General features: G+C 48.1%; 1 long non-coding RNA gene across 1 annotated transcript; it reads left to right on the top strand.

The window, feature by feature from the left end:
- Positions 1–2,047: 2,047 nt before the first annotated feature.
- Positions 2,048–7,965, top strand: LOC101682672. Its single transcript, XR_199334.3, has 5 exons — positions 2,048–2,191; positions 4,582–4,686; positions 5,121–5,270; positions 7,048–7,126; positions 7,838–7,965. It is a non-coding gene; the product is annotated as an uncharacterized LOC101682672 (long non-coding RNA).
- Positions 7,966–8,387: the final 422 nt, after the last annotated feature.

Here is an 8,387-nt window from a genome sequence, read left to right as displayed (position 1 = left end):
GGGAAGCAGGTTTTGAGAGATGCCAACCAAGACTTGAGTATGTAGAGATACAGACCTTGATACTGAATAGTGGAAAGAAGCCACATTTCCCCAATTTAACTTATGCTTTTAGGACAATTCTTACCAGAATTCAAATTTAAGGTTGACTAGCTTATTCTAGAAGCTATTCAGATATTGAATACTAAATCAGGAGGGCACGAGAGAGGGTTTGAGAGGTATTCCACAGCTCAGTGCGTGGTGGGGACGGGCATAGGAGGAGACCGGTGGACGGGTGCCCACTCACCCGACGTAGGGTACTTGTGGATTTCAAACACATAAGGGAAGTTTGATTGCTCAGTAAATGATGATGAGATGGCTGGTTGATTATTCGGAGAAGCGTCCCGCTCTCACCTCTAGATGAAAACTCATGCTGTGATTAAAGAGGTAAATACAAGAGAACAAACGGACTTTGAGTTCTAAGGGCTACACTTCTGTCTGCTTTCCAGGTAGGGAGGGAGAACCAGGGAGAAGCCCAACAGGAGCACGACAGAGGGTTTTTTTTTTGGTAAAAATTGGAAAATCCCCAACACCAAATTACACCCTAAACAGTCTTGACAAATGGGGACACATTGTAGCAGACTGCTAAGTAAAGAATGATCACCTGCAAATACATAAAGAACTCTTACAATTCAGTAAAAATTTGGGGGACGAGTGCCCCAAAACATGAAATAAGAACTACTGGTACTCAGTAAGCATCTCCAGAAATATTCATCCTATTAAGAATGAAGGAAATACAACTTTAAGTAATAACAGTTATATTGGCTGATCAAATTAATAAAGATTTCTGAAAGAGGTAATGCCCAGTGTTGGCAAGGTGATGGGAAAACAGTAATTCTTACGTATTTGTATATGAGATTTTCCAGAGGTGAAATTGACAATATGAATTAAAACTTCAACATTATTCTGAGACCCCGGACCTGGGGCACATATCCCAGGTAAACAATTACCGAACCATGAAGGGTCACGTGTGGGGGTGGGGGTGCAGGGATCCGTGGTGCTCATTATAACCCCAAGAAAGGAGAAACAGGGTAAAGACCCAGGTTTAATAAATTGTGGACCATGAAAGGCTACGGAGCACTAAGCTGCCATTAAAAACCACGTTCTCGGGGCGCCTGGGTGGCTCAGTGTGTTAAGCCGCTGCCTTCCGCTCGGGTCATGATCTCAGGGTCCTGGGATCAAGTCCTGCATCGGGCTGTCTGCTCAGCAGGGAGCCTGCTTCCTCCTCTCTCTCTGCCTGCCTCTCTGCCTGCTTGTGATCTCTGTCTGTCAAATAAATAGATTAAATCTTTAAAAAAAAAAAAAAAACCCACGTTCTCAGCAACAAAGCACACACAGCAATAGTCACAATATATTAAATAATAAAAGTACGGGGCACCTGGGTGCCTCAGTCGTTGGGCGTCTGCCTTCGTTCGGCTCAGGTCAGCATCCCAGCATCCTGGGATCGAGGCCCATATGGGGCTCCCTGATCAGGGGGAGCCTGCTTCTCCCTCCCCAGCTCCCCTGTGCTTGTATTCCCTCTCTTGCTATTTCTCTCTGTCATAAATAAACAAAATCTTTAAAAAAATAAATAAAATCATCAAAGTAGGTTGCAAAATGTTAGATACGTTATCATCCCAATGTTGCAAAAGTGGTAGCGATGCCAAGACTGAAGACAGAAGGCGATACAGAGCTCACTTCCTTCTCTTGGGAATAGGAGGAATTTTTATTTTCTTCTTCATCCTTTTCTGAAGTTTTCAAAATATATGCTATGACACTGTGTGACATATGCAAGTCGCAATCATAATTATAATAAAACATTTAAAAGCTTCATAAGGGAAACAGTCCTGGTCTTGTTACCTGGTGCCCATCTGAACGGAACAGCCCAGGGTTCCAAGAATGGAAGGTTTGGCGTGCGTTCTCTCTGGACTTCTCGCTCTGTTTCTCTCTTTCCCTCCGTCTCTCCTTCCTGTCGGTCTCCGTCTTTCTTCCTTTCTCTCTCTCCCTCACTTCTTCTCTCTCTGCCTCTCTCTCTCCTCTCTCTGTCTCTCTCTGCTTCTCTCTCTGTCTCTGTCTCTCCTTCTCTCTGTCTCTGCGTCTCTCTCCTGGCTGCCAGTCACTTATCTCCCTCTGGCCGTTCCCAAATGGTCCTGGTTTCCAGTTTCTTGGCTCAGAGGTAGCATCTCCTTACTTAATGTCTGACTCCCTCTTTTTATATCAGATCGATTTTCCTTCTCAGGCTTCTGGCATCCTGGCCTCATTTCCTGAGAAAGCTGTTTCCGAGTCACAGACAGTGCCTTGCCTCCGCCCTTGGAGTCCCTGTGAGGGAGGGAGAAGATGGAAAGTTCTCCCCTCCTGGTCGTGCTCTGCTCCGTCCTGAGGGGCCCACTCGGGCTCCTGATTCACGCTGATTGTTCTGGGCGTGAATGAACTAGGTTGCCTCATTGACAGAAATCTCGAGTTAGAATTGCCAGACTTCCCAAACAGAAATACGCAATGCCTAGTTAAATTTGACTTTTGATGAACAATACATAATTTTTAGTATAAGTAGATCTTAATCGTTTCATGGGACGTACTTACCCCGAAAACAAGCATTGTGTGTGTGAAATTCAAATTTAACTGGGCAACCCCTATTTTATCCGATGACCGTACCCCACAAGTGGGTCAAATGCCAAAATGACCTCCTGTGTTACCTTAGCCTAAGTCACTCTGTCTCCAGTGGGTTCTTTATACTCCACCGTCCAGTGTTTGAGCAAACACAGTCGTCGTCTCCTGATGGATCTATTTGGGTCCTGCCAATGGCTAGTCATCAACTGGCTGCTGGAACACGAGAGCTTGGCCGTTCCTGTCTGTAATCGAAAATGGAATAGCCACCAAGTTTCATAAGCAGAGAGAGAAAAATTAAGGAGCTGAAGAATTAATGGAAGTGGTTGTTGTTGTTGTTTTTTTAAATATTTCATTTTATTTATTTGACAGACAGAGATCATAAGTAGGCAGAGAGGCAGACAGAGAGAGAGAGCAGGAAGCAGGCTCCCCACCGAGCAGAGAGCCTGATGTGGGGCTTGATCCCAGGACCCTGGGATCATGACCTGAGCCGAAGGCAGAGGCTTTAACCCACTGAGCCACCCAGGCGCCCCATGGTCTTTGTTTCGTTAAGGAGAGTAGAACGCTGGCCTCATGGATGAGCTTCTTTTCCTCTACTGGGATTAGTAGAGTCGATGCCTGTCACCTTGTCTCTTTCACGGAGGGGACTGTCGCTCTCCCTCGTGGACACACGCTGGACCGGGAAACATGGAGTGCGTGCCAGAGGGGTGCATAGGACGGCCTCTTTCCAGGCATGCAGACCCTTGTGTTTTAGCTCTTCTCTCCGCTGAGTGGAAATGATGAAACTGGCAAGATAGACCTGGGAAGAATCAGGAAAGTATAAGCACGGGAAGAACCATGAGCATCAAAATCCAGCTGGCGTCACTTTTTTCCAGTGATTTTAAAAATGATTAGAGAAGGGGCACTGCTTGTTACAAATTGCTCTAGGATTGAAGCTGGCAAATGAAGCTTTTGTTTGCAGCAACCACCTCTACGGTCATTCGTGCTCCTGAGTTCGGTCAGAGCCAGGGCAGTGCAGACGCCCTGTGTGCAAGGCTGGGTTTGGCATCCTGGTGCCCGACACCCGGGGAAGGCATGGTGCCCAGCACCCCGCTGGGGACGTCGTTGGGTCCCTTCTACCGAGAGCAGCAGAGGCATGTGGTCCCGCCTCTCTCCTGGCAGGAGTCATCTCTTCTCCGGGAAGGAGCCTGTCCCAGAGCTGTCCAGGGAGCAGACCATGTTTTATTACCTCTCCGGCTTCTGGTTGCCCGCCAGGAGCTGGAGCAGAAGTGCCAAAATGCTGTAAGAAATCAGATCACGGAGAGCGGCTGCTCACATGGCATTTCCAGCTGTTGGCTCTGCAGCAAAGCTCTTTGTAAATTTTGTAAGAAAACATGCTCTCAAGAGGTTTCCATTTCAAGTTGGCAGCCTTAAGTCAGGAGAGCTGGAGTCAAACTTTTTAAGGAATGTCTGAGCTTGGATCCTGCTCTGTGTTTAGCTTGGTCTCCAAGTTTTGGGGCCTCGGATTTGGAAGCGCTGTGGCTGGCTGATAATGGGCGAGCTTGAACATGCCCGAAGGGGGAGCAGGGCGTGAGGCTCCCATAATACCCTCTTTGGCTTCAAAGGGCACACCGCACGCCCAGGAGATGATTTATGGAGCCCGGTTAGGGAAGAGATTAGGGGCATCATTTAAACCCAGCTCTGGTTTTCTTTCTTCTGGGAAAGTAGCCTCTTTTCATTCAGAAAAAGGTAGCAGGAGTTCTATTTAGCATATCCAATTTAAGTCATCTCTGGGCTCTTGAGCTCTTTTCCCCAAATCATTGTGCTGATCCTCTTCTGGCCCGACCATCCAATTCTGACTTCTGGGCTGGTCGGCTACGCACCCGGCTGTAGCTAGGCTGCTCTCTAGTTAACACCCGATTTTTGCTCCTCATGTTTTTACACGGACAATTTTTCATCTTTCCTTTCATTTATCTCTCTTAGTCTTCTTGTTTTCCTGAGTTTTGCCGACGGCGGATTGACAGTGACTGACACCATGCAGAACCCGGCGGCAGGCGGCAGAGAAGGAAACTCAGCTGAAAGAGAAATGTGGGGTCTCCTCGTCCCCCGACCCCTGAAATGGCCCTCTGGTTAGAAAGGTGGTGAATCCCGAGCTGTGTCATTTTTATGATTCCGCTCGTGGGAGGTTTGCACATTTTAAAAACGTTTGAATTTAGGAAGTCCCAAACTTTGCTGCATTTAATACTTTTGTCCGGAGAATGTCTTCATCCATAAAAGCAAATATTTTTCTCTGGATAGAGTCTGGGAATGATGAGATATTTCTGTACCGCAGTGTGGTATACGAGATTATAAACTTCCCAAACATTAAAATCAAGCACTTCTGGAGGGACATTAACTCTTTCAGGCCACTTAGATATCTCCCCAAGTGCCCGTCATAAATCCAGGAAACTACATTGTCACTGTTCTATTCAGGAATAATTTTGCTCCAATGCATTTCTGCACCATACATAATTCTATTTTAGGGAGTAAAGATGTTAACTTATGTCAGGAGAGCCTGCTGATTGGTTCTGTCTCGCACGGTATTATTTTAAATCGATGGCCGCGGCTGCAAAATCAGATAATTTCTCAGAAGACTTGCATGGAAGCATATTCTACGGTTGTTTATGTTTGAGGTGAGAGCTTTCGATTTGAATCATTGTTCCAAAATAGATGAATGTCACGTGTGATATCAGTTAATGTACATCAGGCGTTTGGGGAAACTGAACCAAAGTGGAAAATCAAGCTCCCCAAAGAGTTGCTTCCAGTGGGAACTTAATCTCTGGTAAGCAGGAGAAGCCAGCATCCGGGGGCAGGGAGCAATACCCGGGGACAGAGCAGATGGGTGCCTTCCCCCAGCCAGGAAGACCCAAATGGAGCAGCGGACTCCAGAAGCCAGGCCGGGGCAGACAGGCACGCGGAGGGAGAGTCAGGAGGCAATGTTGGAGGGGTCGGACCAGTGAGTGCATCGAGGTTTGCAGAAAGCCCCAGACAGACAGACGGAGAGAAGGAGGTATAATCACATATTATTTCTCAGTCCTCAGACTCCACGAGAAATTGGAATTCTGAAACATGTCTTGGGAATTTGTAGATCAAAGCCTCTGGATTCCGCCTGGGAAGTTGCCCCAGAAAACTAGTTATGAGGGAAGAAACCGGCATAGATTGGCTAAGTAGATGACATTCTCTTTTTCCACAGCCAAAGGCAAACGTCTTCGGGACGCTCGCTTGACATTAGCGAGACCCGGCTGTCCTCCCGATTGGCGTGTAACGTCCTTGGCACGACAGTGACCTGCGACGGTGCCCCGAAATGACTCAATTTGTTTCCCAGAAATAAGAAGGGATAGACATTGTTGGAACCCTTTCAACTCCAGGAGGGGAGGAGTTTCAAGTTCCAGGGAGGAAAAGACTGGAACATTTTGTCACATCTGTGTGGAAATTGGCGGTCCAAATGAGCACGTCCCTTTCCCTGGGCCTCACCGGGGAGCAAATCTCATTAGCTGTGTGTGTGGGACACGGGTGGTGCGAGGCGGACACACCTTTCAACAGGCACAAAGCACGGGAGCAATTAGGTGTGACTGAGACACAGCAGGTAACAGCCAGAGGACGAACACGACGGCTCCGAGTTCCGGAGAGTGTGCGGCTTGACTCCGCGCTGCAGATAATGAGGAAACATCCTGTCGCAAGAATTGCCACCATGTTTTAGGTAGACACTGACAGTTTCACAAAGGCCACCAGGAGGGGATGAGCCTTGGAAAGTCTGAACCACGAACGTGGAGACTCCAATCAAAGTGTCAAGCCTCACAGCTGTAGACAGCGTGGGGGCGGCAAGAGGACCAGGAGTCTGGGTCGGGAGGCGCCCTGCTCTCTCCCCCTCTGCCCCTCCTTCTGGAAGCCCTCTCGGCTCTCAGGCGCTGGGGAAAAGCCAACAACAACACCCTTCCCTCTGACACCCCGCTGCAGAGCTAACCCTCTTTGTCAGTCTCTTAGATGCGCTGATTTTTATGAACAGAAAGATATTTTTCCCACTGTTTCCTTCAGGGCCTGGGAATGTCCCCCAAAGTTCATAGCTAATAAGTATAATACATTGATAAAGTGAGATCATGAGATTTGGGGCTAGCAAGAGTGATTATCTCTCCAAATTTTTGAGACGTACATAATATAAAAGTTAAATGCCGGTGCAATTAAAGGAATTTTTTTTTCAGCATCAGAATTACTGAAAAGAACACACACGTGGACATGGGGTTTGTTATGAATAATTCCTGGGATCTTGGAAGATTCCTGGGGTCTCTGAAGCCCTTTTCCAATCCTAAACTAGAACAAAGAACAGGTTGCCCACCACGGTCGGTTAGGGTGTTACTAACAGTAGATGCCAACTAACGGGCTGGTGGTGGTCTCTCTCTCTCTCCCTTGCAGAGACGGAGGATTACATCATTACGTCACGGACATCTCTTGTAGGGTCGGATGTTGCTTGCTTTGGAGACATCATTTCTCGGTCAGTGGAGAACGGAACATTCTGGGAGGGGGAGGTGGAAGCGGGCTGACCCAGCCCACTCCCCAGATCTCCAGCTTCCTCAGTAATTCACTTGCTCTTTGGATCAATTTAGGTCTCTGCAGCTTTGTCCCAGTGTTGGAACTTTCTCTCCACCCTTGGCCCCCAGCCTCCCTGTGACTTAGTCACGTATTTATTTGGGATTTTTATCCCACGCATGCCGGGAGAGGAGGTAACTCTACCCATTCAATTTTCCAGAGCGTGTTTCTCTGTTTGAGATGGTACCTCCTTCTCTGTTTCCCCATCTGTCCATGGGGGTTCGAGAGCTCCCTCCTGAACCTCTAGAAGGTCTTTTGCATAAGCCAGGCATGTCCCACTGCCGACCTCGGCCACACTAAATAATCAGTCATATTCTTGTTAATACTGTTTATTGGGGCACCTGGAGGGTTGGGTCAGTTGAATGTCCAAGGTCTCGGGGTCCTGGGATGGAGCCCCACATCTGGGTCCGTGCTCAGCGGGAAAGTCTATTTAAAGATCTCTCTCCCTCTCCCTTTACCCCTCCCTCTGCTTGCTCTCTCTCTCTCTCTCTCAAATAATCAAATAGATCTTTAAAAAAATACTGCTTTATTACACAGGGCAACTGGTCATAGTACTAGCTCATTTAATTTTCTTTGTTGAGGTGCATGCTATATTAGTCTCTACCCACATTCACAGTGAATGAACCAAAGTACTGAGGGGTCGCTGTGCTGACCGCTGACCCGGGGCTGCCCCCACCGCCCAGCTGGCCCAGCTGCGGTAGGCAGAATGCTGGCGTCGGCAGAGCTTGGGCCGGACCAAGCTGGACTTGATTGGAATCCAGGGGCCGGACCAGTTCAGGCAAGTTATTTATTCAGTCCTGGCCTCTGTTTCCTCTATGAGCGGGAGATAGCAAACGACCTAGGTCATCGGCCTCTCTGGCACGGAGCAAACCCTCGCCTGGTGCTGCCTGTCCTCCTGGGAGGCCAGGCGGGGTCGCGTCTCCCCCACCTCCTTCTGGCTCCTGAGCCAAAGCGTCCCTCCGGCTTGCTGCCCCTCCTTTCTCTCGCTCCTTCCAGCCCCAACCTCGTTCCTCCTGACAACAGTATTTTGTGTCTGGCTACTCCGGACAGGAGCACCTTAAGATGGATTTTTACTAGTAGCTACTTGATTCTCTACTTTAAAAACTCACTTCTAAAATGGTAAAAGTAATTTATATGAACTATATAGAACAGTTTGGAAAACCTGG

This window comes from Mustela putorius, unplaced genomic scaffold (genome assembly GCF_011764305.1).
Source record: "Mustela putorius furo isolate JIRA1106 unplaced genomic scaffold, ASM1176430v1.1 tig00003909_pilon_pilon_pilon, whole genome shotgun sequence".
In the NCBI taxonomy this organism is placed as follows: domain Eukaryota; kingdom Metazoa; phylum Chordata; class Mammalia; order Carnivora; family Mustelidae; genus Mustela; species Mustela putorius.
Note: the sequence above shows the minus strand (reverse complement) of the source record. Positions and strands in the feature narration are given on the sequence as shown.